Here is a 16337-nt window from a genome sequence, read left to right as displayed (position 1 = left end):
GCCTGACTGTGCAGGTCCAAAGTGGGATTCAGAAAATGGAAGACAAAGGTAATGCTCTTGTCCTCAGGGGAGTAAAGAAGTGGTTAAAGACTTCTCTGAGAAAGGATAACAATGACATGATTTGGGAGAGTCTCTTCCCTATGGATTTGATAAATGAGCACATGAGCTCTCTGAAAAAAAAACGTACCTAGGACTGGTATATTTTTTGTGATAAAACATGTCTATTTGAGTACCAGCACCTGTTTTTTTTCTTTCACCTCAGAACGTTAGCCAACACCACTAAACATTTCTTTTTCAAATTATTTATTTGACAGGGCCATCCATGGGAGGAAGTACCAGTACTGTAGCCCCAGTTAGTGGACTATAAAGTGGTCATTGTCACCTGGGAACTCATTAAAACTGCAAATTCTTGGGACCTCCTTCCTGAGACCAACTGAATCAGAACTGTAGAGTGAGGCCCAGGAATCTGTGTTTTTATCAGTGATTCTAATGCCTGCAGAAGTTTGAGAACCACTGGTACACAGGTTAGGATAATGGGCTTTGTGATTAGGTGGGTCTGACTTTCTCTCTTGGCTCTGGTCTCTTCTTTTGCAGATTATTGAACTTCCCTGAGACTCAATACCTTATTTATTTATTTGCTTACATGTACATGTATGTATGTACTGATGATGATGATGATATTGTAAAAATAATAAAGATACTGATAATAGCCACATCATAGGGTTTTTATAATTATGAAGTGAGCTAATGTACATAGAGCCCTTAAGACATTTTCTGGTAGATAATTAGTGCTTAATAAATAATTACTGTTATATTCATACAAATAGAGAAGAAAGGGAGAAGTGGCAGAGGCATTTTGAATTTACCAAGATATGATACAAAGATCCCTTATTCCTTTTAACCCACGTGGCACATTTTGTGGGGATGTAGGTTTTGGAGTAGTTGGACCAGTAGCTTGTGTCCTGTGTAGCTAAGGCGATTCACCTCTCACTTTGGCTGTTGAAGGCTAATAACTCTGTCCTTACATAATGTAAGCCCAGACAACGAGGAGAGTGAAGGATGGGTCTGGATAGAATACTCTCCAAATAATAGAGGCAATTGAAACAAAGAACAACTAACAAAGAAGTTGTCTTCCCAAAGCCTCAGAAAATAATCTTCAGATTTTATTTTCATGTTAGATATTTCTCAGTTGTTTTTCAAGTTATTTAAATAGAAATTAAGCAACTAATGGAAAGTATATAAAGTGTTAATAAGGCATGAGGGCTCTACTTGTTCATATGATTTGTGAGGATATTTTAAAGCATTAATCAGCTAATGCTTTGAAGATGAGTGTTACTATATAAGTTACAAAAATTATTATTGTGTCATAGATTATGAATCTGTCATTACCCATGACAATTATAATCTGCAGCTCTACTATTGCCTATAATCACACATATTTATTTCATAATTTATCAGCAAAGGAAACTTAGATTCCTTGAAGATTTAAATATAACTTCCATAAAGAGAAATTATTCTAAGTAAATAAACACTGTAATGGTAAATTCTTAAACAATTATCTGTGATATTTGGCATGTCAAAAGTTTGTCATTACTACTCTGATTAAAACCAAGTGATGTTTCACTTTGAACTTTGGAATTTATATTCATATTCTGAAATCTTTTCTTATCGTGAAAGTAGCTTGAATTGACTCTCTCTCTGTAAACATACACACACACACACACACACACACACACACAGAGTCACACACACAAGCTTGCACGTGCCCACACAGACTTTTCTCCCAAAAGTTGAATTATTTATATATGTTTACAATATATATACACAATATTAAAGAGTTATTTTTCAAAATAAAATATCTACATGGACTCAATTCAGTTTTCCTTCCTCAAATTTGATCTAAGTGTAGAGATGAAGACTACTAATAATAAGGAAAACTAAGTCATTTCATTTTGGAGTACAACATTATTAACTAAGTATGGTACAGTGATATAAATAATTTCACAGGTAAGATAACCCTCAGAAAGCAGCATTCCCTGCGTGAATGAGAGTGGGGAGAATATTTAGGAAAGAGATGCCTGGATTCCATCATAAAGTCCTTCCATGGTGATGGTGCAATGTGGGGAGCTGGGAAATGTCCTCTTCCTGTAGGTACAGTAGAAAGGGGGGAGGGCAGCCTTTCAGGGAAGACAGGCCTCTTTCCCCTCTCCCTCTTAACTTCTTGACTGGAGGAGAAGATGCTGGGAAGTAGCATGATGTAGATGAAGAGAATGAGATGTGAAATCATTTGGATCTGGGGTTGAGTCTCCTCTTCACTACTTTCTAGCTGTGTGACTTTGTGTGAGTTGCTTAAAGTCTCTGAGCCTTAGTTTTCTGAAAGTTGTTAAGTGGGAACATTGAGCTCATTTGAGATAATATATATGAAAACGGGTGGGAAAACTACAAAAGCTAGCTGTTATTATCAAAGATGTCATCTAACATTATGCTAATTTCCTCTTTTCCTGGGAAACAATTAGTAGGCCAAGGAGCTTGTTACCTTTCTCTCACCCTTAACATTCCAAGGAAGGCAGACTGGACACCTAAAGCATTTGAGCTCATGAGGTGACCATGATGCTCGGATATGGCCTTGATTCCCTGAATCTTAAATCATCATGCTTAAGAATACATATAAATGCTAGTTGGGTGAACTGGTACATTTTTCCAAATACCCACATCAACTCAAATATATAAAGGCTTCCATCTTTTCTCTAACTCAGGAGACACCACTTAGGAACATTTCTAAATGCCATCTTTAGGGTCAATCCTGAAGGGAAGCTTCGGAAGCAAAACATTTTGTAGAAAAGAATCCTGCTCAGTCTCCTACCCTAGATGGGATAGGAGGTGCCAGACCTTGATGTGACTTTTTGTTTGTTTGTTTGTTTGTTTTTGCGGTACGGGGGCCTCTCACTGTTGTGGCCTCTCCTGTTGCGGAGCGCAGGCTCCGGACGCGCAGGCTCAGCGGCCATGGCTCACGGGCCCAGCTGCTCTGCGGCATGTGGGATCTTCCCGGACCGGGGCACGAACCCGTGTCTCCTGCATCGGCAAGCGGACTCTCAACCACTGTGCCACCAGTGAAGCCCTGATGTGCCTTTTTGTCTGTTAGCATCTTTAGAATGCTGAGGTTTCTGCACATGGCGGTGTTTTTTTTCGATCTGTTTGAGGATTTAGCAGAGGGTTGGAAAGCCCAGCCAAGCTACCTTTAGGAACAAATATACAATACGATGACTTTTCTCTTCCTCTCATTTTGTTTTCTTTTTTGTTTCTCATTATGTAAATTCCAGAAAATTACTCATGTGTTACAATAGGACAAGCAGGATCTTTTTGGTTCACAGTCCTTAATTCATCTGTGGTAGATGCTCAAGCACATATTCAGCATTGTATTTTAATTTCTTGAGAAGGAGGGAGATTGAATGTATTCCAGGATATCTTTGATTTAGTAAAAGAAAAATATCAGGCCCAGAATGTTTCAGAATACAGGGCTGACAACAGAATACTGCAAGTAGTCACTTTAGGAAACAGGGAGTTTGGCCTTCTCATAGGAGACTAAAGATTGAAACACTTTAAACAAATATATCAAAGAATGTTCTTTCTGATGTTCACATTTTTTGATTTTCACTAACCCATGAAATTAGTAAATCTAATTCCTGATTTTTTTTTTTTTCCTGAAAACCCTCTGCCAAATAATTTTGGGGTGGATTGGGCTATTAATGCCCTGCTTCACTTCTTTTTCTATTTTCTCCTTTTTAAAATATATTCCTCCCAAGTTCAGCTATTTGGACCCCATCTACAACTATTAATTATCAACCATGTAATATGAACTGGCCAAAGTGTTAGGAGTACTTATCATGCATAATCCTATTTTCGTTTTGTAGTAATTCTGAGTGCAGATGCTATAATTAACCCTATTTTATAGAAAAGGACATTGAGGTGTGAAAGATTAAATAAATTGTCCAAGGTCTCTCAGCTAGTATGTGGTGGAATAAGGATCAACTCCTAGATTGCTTTTCACTTAAGATCCTAAGACCTATCTGGTCCCTAGTTAGGAGGAAAATAAAGAACCTAGTCTGATAGGTGACTTGGTTCCATCTCAGCTTTTCTGTTTTAGTCCTATTTCAGTTCCACAGCTCTGCTTTGTTCGTGCGATTGACTCCTAGCCCTTGATTCTGTGTCATAATTCTTATAACTGTCTTTATCTTATTCCCTATACTGGGCTTTCTCAGTGGTAGCATTATTTTGGACAGAGAATTATTTGGTATTTGGGGCTGTTCTGTAGATTGTAGGGTGTGTGGCGGCTTCCCTGGGCTCTACCCGTTGGATGCCACTGGTGCACTCCTCAAGCATGACAGCCAAAGTATCTCCAGGCACTGCTAAGTGTTCCCAGTGGGGAAAATTGCCCTTGGTTGGAAATCTCTGCCTTATAGCCACGCCCCTGACTGGGTGGTCTGTTGATGACTTTGTCCTGCCCAGACTGTGACTGTCTTGTTGGGTCCCTAGCCCTGAGTGTCAGTCCTGTGTCTGGGCCCTCTTAATATCACAGCTCCCTAAGGTCAGCTGCTTGCTGTAATCCCTGCATATTTTCTAGGTCTGAACTCCCCATCACCATGTACCTGTCCTTGGGACACACCAGTTGGCCATCTACCAGTAGCCGCCTAACCTGATGACAAATTCTCACTAGGTACTATGTTCTCTGACTCTGTGTTAAACTCCCTGAATAGACTTCCTCTGACTGCCATCACCACCTGCATCCGTCGTCTCATCTCTCCCAATTTGTTCTATTACATGGGTGGCTGGGACTCTGTTCCAATATAGCCTTTGTCTCCCTGAGGGCTACCACTCCTGAATTAATTAACTCAAATTAATTCTCTACTTTGATCCTTGCTTGTATTTAAATTTTCACCTTCGATATAGCTGGAATTGTGCATTCTGTGGGAATTAGGTAGCTTCCCAAGTTGGCGGGAAAGGCAAAAATTTATACAGTCAAATTTTGTCCTGAAAATTTCTTATGAAACAGCTAGCTGAAGATTATTTTCATCTTTCCATAAATCCAACCCAGTCACAATTCAAAGTCTTGTCCGATAACTTAGTCTCACAAAATTTATTATTTCAAATAATAGAGCAAAAGCTTTCCCTATAGAGATTCAATACTTCTTCAGGACAGATTCTGAGAAGTAGAACTTAAGGGTCTAAGGTGTTCACATTTAAACTTTAATAGAAGCTGCTAAGTTACCATCCTTAAAGAGGGATCTAATTTAAAATTCTACCAATGGTATGAGTCTTTCCTATGCCAATATCCTCACCAAAACTGGTTATTAATAATCAAATTTCTGCTAGTCAAGTGGATGAAAAATTATATTTTGTTACTTTCATTTAATTTTCCTGATCATTGGTGACATTTATCAGCTTTTCAAATATTTACTAGGCATTTATATTTCTGCTGTGAATTGTTTTTTTACATACTTAGTTCATTTTTTTCTTCCTGGTTGCTTAACTTTTCATATTGATTTTCAGAAATTATTTCCTGAATACTTTTCTTATAGTTGCTTGTGCTGTATATATTGCATTACAGTCTGTAGTTCACCTTCTAACTTTATGGTTTCTTTAATTGTGTGGAAGTAAATATTTAGGTACTCAAATCTCTTACTCTTTTCCTATCTGATTTTAGGGTGTTGTGTTTTGCTTGGGAAGGTCTTCTTCACTATAATATTTTGAAAATATTCTTTTAAAACAGTATTTTATATTAAATTTTTGTTTAGATATTACTTCCACATATGGTAAGAATCTATTTTTCCTAAATATACAGTCTGTTTTTTTAAGACCATTTTTTGAATAATTCATCATTCCCTTGTTGAGTTCATATGCCACATTTTTCATTTGTCAAATTTCTATATATAATTGGTCAACTTCTGCACTCTGTATTTTGTTTATTCATTTATTTATTATTGTACCAATAGCAAAGTATTTTAATTGATTTTAAAGTATGTTACATTTTCCACTCACTGTTCTTTTTAAAATTATTCCTTGGCTCTTTTCTACATTTTGTTTTCCAGATGAATGTTAGTGTTTGTCAGATATGAAAAATATTTGGTTGGTTACAGATTAAAACTATATTAAAATTATAGGCTACCATGAAGTAATTGATAATTTAAAAATACAAGTTTTTCTAACCAGGAATATACTCTTTCTCTCCATTTATTCTGGTCTTTTCTCTTAATAAAGTTGCCTTCAAATAGGTATTGAACATTTTTGTTAGTTTTATAATTTTTGTTGCTATTGTTAATTGGATCTTTTAAAACACACTTTTTAATCACTTATTCCAATGAATGCTATTGATTTTTGTGTATTTATATTGTAATCAGTCACCTTTCTACACACTTTCATTTTTCTTAACATTTTTCAGGTGATGCTTTTGGAGCCCTTTGATTCTTATGGAATGCATCTAGGTCTGAAGTGAGATGAGTTATAAAATAACTGTCAGTATCCTCCCGGTCCCTAGCTCTCTCACAACAGTGATGCACCCACATATCACACAGACAGCCATGGCCCCATCGCAGACATTTTCCCAGGCCTCCTCCTGTTTCCCTGCACTCTTTCCTCCTCATGCATCCCTGCCTTATCCACATCCTGACTCCTGTGATCTACTTTGTTTAGGTAACCCATTAGGATCCTATATCCCAATCGCACCTCTGTCTACCCGCTTGGCTTCAGTGCACCTCCAGATCCAAGTACGACATGATCCTTCTACCAGCCTCAGCTCTTCAGAGCCCTGTCTGTCCCTCCTCCTCCACAACCTGGGCTAGACCTTTGAAAGTACAGCGGTGAACTTGAACAGCCCTATCTCTCCCTGTGTGGTTTTCCCAAACACCTCCACAAAATGGCTTAACAATAATAACAATTTTACTTGAGCACTTGCTAGGTTTTAGGCATTTGACTAGGCTCTAGGGAAAGAGTCATGAATACTGCAGACCTGCTTTCTATCTTCAGGGAGCTTGTATTTGGGGAGTCCAACACGGAAGGGGAAGTCTTCCACACTTTTCCAGGGGTTCCTGTTAGTGCTGGGATTCTCCAGGTCTTCAGGCCCTCAACCATTTCCCAGGAAGTATTTACCTTCATGTCTGCTGTCAATGTTTGGGAGAGTGGCGAGTTAAAACCAAATGGAAATTAACTGTTTTCATTTTAATAAATAAATAAATAAATAAACCTTGCTGAAAGTTTGCACTTCTGTACAACTTTGGACAGTATTTATGCCCACAATTTATTTTTATTTGTAGTCGTATTTCCTCTACTTGTTTGTAAATTCCCACAGGAGCAAGCACTTAGCTCTATACTTTTCATTCTCTTGAGCATAGCCAGGAGTCTTGCACAGAATTGCTGCTCTGTAAGTATTTGTTGTCTCTCTGGATGGGGTAACTTGATAATATCCCTCAAAGTCTTATGTCATCCCATTTAGTTAGTTTCCTAAGGCATTTCAAGTGACTACTTACTGCACCTTCCTTGAAGTTGGGAGTTTAAAAAAAGCAAGGGGAAAAGTTGGGCATGCTATTGTGGTCTTGTGTGGCATATCTTGTGTTAAATGAGAGAAGTCACTCTCATCTGTGGTTTGCTAATTATTGTTTTTTTTTTTCTTGCAGAACAAAGAAGAAAAAATTTCTTTTAAAGAAAAGCCAAAAAATTATTATAGATCTTTTCTTTTGACATTCCTAAACAAGAACAGGCCTAGATGGTGTCATGTTTAATTCTTGCCCTAACTGGTATTGCTTGATTTGTTTTTTTGCAGATTGCCCTGAATTTTTGCCCAATTTTGTTTGTGTGTTGGGTGAACACTACCTCTACATGGAACAACTAAGGTTTCTTAACCGTCTGCTTATATACAAAATAGTGTATTATCTTCTTCTGAGTTTAACAACTAACTTTATGTATGATGTTAGTTATCCTTTGAGTTTTTCTTTTTGAAAGGATGTACTAACATCTCAGGCCCCCAGAGACAAAGAATCCATGGAGATTGTATTTGGAATTTTCCCCTTATTATCTCCATATGGCAAAATCACAACTCAAAAGAAAACTGGATGTTGTATTATATGATTTGGAGATTTGTACTTTTGTTTTAGATTTTGTATGCTTTCTTTCTAGGTTTTCTTTCTATCCATCTGGCTTAAGAGACTTTTTTGGTACTAAGGAAAGTCGTAGAATAAGTTTCATAAGGAGCTTATGAAAAACTGCAAAATCAGTTTTTCAAGCTTCAAAAATTGCATCAGGGATTTATAAAACTATGAGGGGAGATTTGCTATTTCATTTGTCATATTCAAACCAGAAACACACTGAAGTTCTAATAGCTTAGTGTTGGACTGAAAGTTTCTCAAAGCAGATTTCAAATATAGGAAAAAATAAAATGTACAAGTGTCATTTTAAATTCTAATTTGTGTTGGTCATACAGCACAGAGGCGACAGAGGACTAGTCTTAGAACAAAGAGCAACCAGTGAACAGTCCTTATTTAAGCTGTTCATCTTTTTGTCTTGATTGGCTGATCATTTTAGCTCTCTTTCCAAGGGTGCCAAATCCATTTAAGATCAGAATAAAAACATCTAGCCAAATAAACTAGACATGCTTCATAATAAATAATTACATCTAGTGTATGGCAAAGATTGGGAAGATGATGGTCAAAAGCCACCTCAGTGTATCTCAGGGGAAACTTCCTTTTGAGAATTAACAAAGCTGGGATTTGAAGACAATGTCTGGGTACCCAGATGTCTTACTTAGGTTGTAACTGATTTTTAAGCTGAGTTTATAAATTCCTGCTCACTTGTTTAAGTCTCTTGGCAAATGTGTTTGTGAGAAGGAAAGAGGGGGAGACACAAGGATTTTGGTTTTAAGCATTTTTGTATGGTGCAGTCACCCAGTGAATAAAGAAGAGGAATTACAGCCAGGGAAACAGTATGGTGGAAAGATGGACCGTGAACTCAGTGCATGTGATTTTAAACATGTGATCTTCCCTTATGTTTTCTGAAGATATAGCTAACTTGTTCTTGAATTCATACATAATATTTTAGAATTGCTAAATATGCTTTTCTTTCATCTCCTGAAATAAATGAAATGCTTATGTGCCCAAGGGTCAAACATGAACTCAAGAGTTGAGTGGTTGCTTAGACACGGGTGTGCTTTTATTGATACAATTAAACTTTGCTCTCTTCCCTTCCCCACCTCCAGAGATTTTTGGTGGCCTTGCATTTTTGAGGTTTTTTATAAATGCAGTTTTTTTTTTAATGCAGTATGAAAAAGGAGGATTCTTAAACTCTTTCAGGCACTGAGATCTAAATTCTGGAGTTAGATTATGTTAATAACAGTTACTAATCTTTATTGATACCAGGTGCTAGATAGTCTGCTAAACATTGTATAAATGTTATTTAATTTAATCCACAGAGCTACCTTATGGGGTGGGTAGTATTTGTTCTGACCTTGTACACACGAGGAAATTTAGGCACAGAAAGGTTAAGTAACTTGTTTAAAGTTATGCAGCTAGTAAAGGGCAGAGCCGGGATTTGAACCTTGGCATAATGAACCTAGGCAGAGCCATAGTCTTAACTACGGTCTGATAGTGCCTTCTTTCCTGACCAATCAAGCCCTCATTAGAGAGACTCTATCAAAAGGAAAGTCAAAGTACTTGTATGCTCTGGTGTGATCAACACTTGGTTGTTTACCCAAGAACCATTTCCACTGTCCCTCCAATTTTGTTCAGGTGTTGGGCAGCCAAGAACTTCAAGCACAGTCCCAGTCTTAGGCAGTTAAATAGCAATTAATCTAGCCAAGACTGGTAACTCCATTATATTGCTTTTAATTGGTTTAGGAATGGTCTTGTGGCAGAATTCTTGTGAATAAGACATAAAGATAATTCTACATGATGGCATCTGGAAAAGTGTACTTTGCTCTGAAAACTGGATAAGAAAGAGATGCACTCTGTCTTCCCTTCCTAAGATTGACGGGTGGGCTATGAAGCCCGGAGCAGCTGCAGCCAGCTTGCAACCATGAAGACATAAGACTGAAGAAAAAAATCCCTTGAAGATGGCAGAAAGAACTTGAGTTCTGGCAGCTGTTGTTAAGCTGCTGCATTAATTAATCTTGGAGACTCTTTGCCTCTAAACTTCTTACTTTGGAGAAAATAAGTATGCCTAACTGATTAAGCCATTTTGAGCTGAGTTTCTTTCTTTGTAGCTCAAAATGTTCTAATTGATACATCTGGGTTCCAGACTATGTCCCTCTCCCATATCTTCCATGTTTTAGCCCCTTATAGGTGATATCACTTTATGTTTTTCTTTATAGTTTTTCTTTAGGTTAGAAACTGGCTATAAGATTTTCTAAACAGATGTTTGAAACTTTTCCAAACAGAGGTATTTTGAACAAAAGTGGATAGTTTTGAATTTAAGAACTAAATATTTACAGTTTCTCCAAGCCTCTAAAGCTGTCCAGGAAGAAAATTGTGAGTGAATGTTCTATCACATACGGAGTGGAATAAACAACACACACAAGAGCCCTCAGGGGACTGTCAAACTACATGAAATTTTACACATCTTTAAGCAAATCCACAGAGTCCAGTGCAAAATGGGCCATCAGAGCTGTGAGTGGGTTTGGGATGCTCCCTAAGGAGTTCTCCCCTCTCTTGGGAATATCCATCAGTGATCCATGATGTTCAGCCACAAACAGACTCATTATCATCAGGAGACAGTTTAAAGAATTCAGATGGAGTAGACAAATTTCTCAGTTGAAGTTTAAAATATTCTTGACTTTATTTATGTCTAACCCCATGTGTGAAGAGACCACAACTAACTGGAAAGTGTTCATGAAGGTGAAGGGCAGGTTTAACTGTTTATCTATCATCTATCTATCTATCTATCTATCATCTATCACCTATCTATGAAGCATCTTGGATGCCTCTTAGGAAAGTTAAATGCATGTTGTAAGTCTTCCTCAGCTGTGGCCTGTTATCACCAGCTGTGACATGATTTTTATGTTAGTAGTACGCATGTCACATTTCACGAAATGGAACTCAGAGTGCTTTCTTTCGGAATGTAACCCCTTGGTGTCAAGGAGCATTTCTTATGACTTGGTTTTCTTAGGATGGGACATCTCAGACTCTATCCTCAAAAATAGGCTTGGAATTATCTCTAAGACTGGCTCAGATAACCTTGTAAGTTATGAATGCTGAGTTATTTTTTCCCCTGGATCCACGAAATCAAATATACACTGTGTCTGGAGACCTTTCCTGTGGGTCTTAGGGGTACTCTAACTCCTTCTGATAAGATGTCTGACCACATAGTAAATGTCTCCTCTAGTTTGTTCTGCTTCAATTAGTGACCAAGGATGGTGAGTTTATGTTTGTTTATGAGGGCATCTCCCTCAGTAGATGGTGAATTTCTTGAGGAAAAAGACACTTGTTCTTTTGCCTTCCCAGCATGTAGCACAGTATCTGGTACACAGTTGCAGGTGATCAGTCAGTTCCATAACCCTTTTTCTCCCTTCAGTTGCATGAAGGCACAAGAAAGAGGTAAAGACAAATACAGCAATGTGTTCTACTCTGATCCTTTGCCAGAGAGTAGAATGGGCTAAGTAGACTCCAACCCAGTTGGTGTTCTGTATGCAGCCAAAGATTTCAAGGAGATGGATAGTCGCCTGGAACTGATTTGTCCTGGACAACAAAGGCAAAAAGCCAGATGTGTATTTGTAGGAAATTCATGGTGCTCTTGTTACAGCTCAAGGCCCAAAGCAAAAGATCCCTCCCTTCCCTCTAAGCACTGAAATTTGGAATTGGCAGACACATCATAGGGCATGTCTATGGTTACTAAAGAATGGAAAACTACAAAAATATTAAATCTAGGGTTATAATTATCTGATTAACCACAAATCGTACAAAAATTGAAAATCTAATAAGAAAGCTGGCATGGCAAGTAGGATTGAGACTTTCATAAGACTGATCAACATATCAAAACAGAAATGCATTGAATGTGGTACTTGTGACTTGACAAGATTAAGATTCCCCCCACCCAGAATCATTCGTAATGCAACCCCAGTGATAAGGAAATTCCCCAAATGTCATGTTCTTCATCATGCCTCTCCTAGTGATCAAAATTCAGAATGCTCTTGCACAGGGCAAGGAAAGCTGCATGGGTATAATTACAAGCAGAATGTCTTTGTTGGAATATTACTTTTTTTTGATCGTAGGATACCTTCCTTCTCAAAGTGCTCTGGGAAGCATATAAAAATATGAAAACACATTACCTTGTGAAGGAAACCAACACAGAGTAGAATGAAGTGGGAGAAGAAAGTTGGCTCAGAAGATGAAACTTGAATCCCGTTCTGTGAAAGGGACCAGGGGATATATAGTGTTTAAACAGGCCAAAAGGAGCATTCATTTTAAAATCTAAATTATATTCCAGATCAGAATGACTTGTATAAGCACTTAACGTTGGGATGTTGTCTGTCAATACACGCTCAGGGTTTCTTAAGCAACTGGGATTCTATCAGTAAAAATGAGTATTTTGCAGTTTTGTTTTTTCCCCACTGCACTGTTGCAGCAAAGCACTAATTTCTCAATATTACACTTCAGTGAACAGTGACTGGGAGAGAGCAGGACGTTCAAAGATAAGACTACTTATAAGGAACTTTGATGGGTGTTTCCTCAATAACCTCTGCCCTTCCTTCCCACTCTTGCTGGTAAAGCGCAGGCTGCAGAAGGGGTGGCATTTCCAGTTTGGGGATATGGGCTTGGGAGAGGTGAGGTATAAAGCCCAGGCAGTGTCTGTGGAATGGTAATAGAGCTGTTCATTTCTAACAGAGAGTTCCCATGAGGGATTAATGGGATCGAAGGCTTGAAAGGAAATCCTGAGGGCTACCACTGATCCTTGACTTTGTGTCTGCCACTGTTCTAAGTGCTTGGATTATATAATTTTATTTAATCCTTATGGCAAGTTTATTAGTTGGGTACCTGTCAGCATTTTAAAGGCCCAGATAGGATAGGTAACAGGTTAAGACCACAGTATTAGCAAGGGTGGACCCTGGAATTGAGCACAAGTAATCTCACCTACCACACTTCAGCTGCCTCTATCGGTAACATAAGGTCAGACCACGGACGCCTTGAACATTATACTTATTATTTATTTACTCTTTATTCTGTTTGTAGATAAATGATTTGGAAACCTTTTTTTTTTTTTGCGGTACGGGGGCCTCTCACTGTTGTGGCCTCTCCCGTTGCGGAGCACAGGCTCCGGACGCGCAGACTCAGCGGCCATGGCTCACGGGCCCAGCCACTCCGCGGCACGTGGGATCTTCCCAGACCGGGGCACGAACCCATGTCCCCTGCATCAGCAGGCGGACTCTCAACCACTGCGCCACCAGGGAAGCCCTGGAAACATTTTAAAGGTAGTGGAATGCTCTTTCAAATGGCATTTTGCCCATATATGAAACAGATAAAAGCGAAAGTGCTGATCTACTAAGCAGGGACATTGACTAACAGACCAAGTGCACACGCTCTGGTTGAAGTGGACAGGTTCTTGGGCCCCATCTACTCTGCTGCGCTCTCTGCCGTGGCCCGGGAGACTCATCCGCGACACTCTCGGGAGCAAGGTTGAAAATAATGGCTGTGTGCAAGGGGAATGCTGGAGTTTTTGAATAAAGTAGTATATCACTGAATGGGGTATTTTCTAGAATAGAGAATAGAATAGGGTCTCTTTAGAACTGATGTGCAAGATGATAGGAAGACGGAGAGAGAGTAGGCAGATGACCACCAGTCACGGGGTCACTGTAGGGGCCCAAGCTTGATTTGATGAAGACCTGTTCTAGGTGACAGAAACAGAGCAAGAGGTGGATGTGGAGGAAGAATTAAGCAAAGGATAAATGGTTGACAGAGAAGAATTACAAAAGAAGAGAAGGTAAATATTTCATCCAAGAATATATATGTATATATATATTATGGTTTCCTTTGCTGTGCAAAAGCTTATAAGTCTGATTAGGTCCCATTTGCTTATTTTTGCTTTTATTTCTATTACCTTGGGAGACTGACCTAAGAAAAGAATTTGTTTTTTATTAAAAAAACGAGGTGTCAAGAGTCATAGGGCTGTTTTGCTGATTTTTTTTTTTTTTAGTTCATTCATTTAGTTCATTTTCCTTCAGAGCAATTTTTTTCTTAGTTCAAAACCTTTTTTTGGTTAAAATTTTTAATGTTTTCCTTCCATATTTCATTTTAAAAGGCAGGTTTAAGATGCAGGATATATAGAACATGTTGTAATCCTCAAGCACTCAGGCATTAACTAAAAATCACACGATTAATTTAAACCTCAGAATGGTCTGTCACTACTCTCTGATATCAAACAAATGAGAGATTGATAGAGCAGTACCAGACCCACAGAGGGAAACCCAAGTGTGTGGAGTGAGCGGAAGGGTTGTGGTTCCGCAGACCTGATTTCAAGGAATGTACTCCTGGTTTTAAGAATCAAATAGAACTTTTATGTTGATTGTATCAAGCTCCTGAATCTCTTTCACCTCTTGATGTCAACCAATCAGATTATGGAATTTTTGTAAAAAACTTCAGTCCAAAGTTAGATGGCTATGTTGCTATGTGGATGGATGAACTTTCCCCCATCTTAGACCCAGAATCATAAATCATTCTTAATTGACTAAAGCTGGTCCCTGAAGAGGAGGAATCAAAATTGAGTGCAGGCTAATGAATCCACTGTGAAAGACAATTGTAACTCTTCTGATGGAGGCCATTGTTTTTAAATGGCCACTAAATTGTTTCAATTAATTTCATTTGGATTTATGAATAAACACTCATTCTCCTTTGGGCTTTCTAACCTGTCTTTGCCTTAGAAAAGTCACCTCAGCTCCATCAATCCATGATATGTTTTTTTCCAGTGATAAGATTTATACACTCAGGATTTTCTAATTTCTGTTTTTTCAAAAGCCTGTCTCCGGGGACATCACGTTCTTGGACAGTTAAAGCAGTCTACTGGGTAAAATATATGAGGATGACTTAAAAGCAGGAGATGTTAATGTAAAGAGAAAGTGTGATTTAACGAGCTCTTTTGAAACAAGTTAGAACATTGACATTGTTGGGGAAGGGGGATTCCCAACACACTCCTGGCTTCAGGACTATTCCAGAAGCTGTAGTGAAGTATTTCTTTAAACCACAAGAGTGTGAAATCTTTCTAAAGCTTTGCAGAAAGCAAAAGAGGAAAACTCATGAACACAAACTACAATACAATTCCAATTTTACATCACACTTAACGTTGCCGATAGCTTCTTAGATCATAATTAAGTCAAGTCGGAAGGAGATTCTAGTAGAGCAATAGTCCTCTTGGCTGACAAAGTGGATACTGATTTAAGTATTATTTACCCTAGGCTGACGATGTGCAAGCCAGCACTGTGGAGTTTATATGGGGGATTGCAGGAGCTATTCAAACTCTTTTGAGTATCTAGTGATTTCCTTTACAGTATGAAAAAACATCTACTTTGGGATGAGAGAAGAAAAGGGGAAATTATGTCTATACGCTTAAATTCTCTCAATAGAAGACTAAAAAAGGCAGTACTATCCCTCCAAAAATATAACGTAGTTTTCAAATAAGAAGTTGCTTAAATTACCTTAGGGAGCAGTCTTATACATGAGTGCATTGACTTTTGAAAGCAAATTTCCCTGAGTATTTTACTTTTTCTCTCTTCTTGAGCTTCATAAAATGGAAAAGGCTGTACTCATTTTTTTTTCCTGGGGGCCGCTATGTTGTAATTATAAAATGCTGGTTAAAAAGGAAGGGTAGCGTCATTAAGCTTTGAAAAGAAAAATCAGGAAATCTAACCATGTAACTTCAAATGAATTACTTAAATGGTTCTCCTCCACTGTGATGATCCCCCCTAGAACCTGATGGCTTCATCTTTACCCTGTTGCCTGCTGCTGTACTTTTCAGCTCTCAGGGGTCTTTCTGCTGGTTTCGCAGAAATTCCACTGAATTGGATCTGCCTCTCAATACTTCCCTCTTCCCCTTCTCCAGTCAGCCTTGCCCAGCAGCAGCTGACTGGGCCATATCCACTTGGGAAAGGGATTTCAGATCTGCCTGATTCTTTCCTGTCTTTCCTCAGCCCACTTCTTTAATTTTTAAAGACCTTATTTACATCCTAGAACTTCCGAGGTACTGATCAAAACTTTGCACTGAGGTACAACAGAAATAGCAAATGGCCTTATGTCAATGAAGGAGTTAAAGGACATATTTTCCAGGCACTTGGCCTCAGATTAGCACTCTGGAATGTGGGGAATGTTTTAAAT

The sequence above is a fragment of the Lagenorhynchus albirostris genome, chromosome 11, assembly GCF_949774975.1.
Source record: "Lagenorhynchus albirostris chromosome 11, mLagAlb1.1, whole genome shotgun sequence".
Classification (NCBI taxonomy): domain Eukaryota; kingdom Metazoa; phylum Chordata; class Mammalia; order Artiodactyla; family Delphinidae; genus Lagenorhynchus; species Lagenorhynchus albirostris.
The sequence above is the reverse complement of the archived record's forward strand: the minus strand, read 5'-3'. Positions refer to the sequence as shown.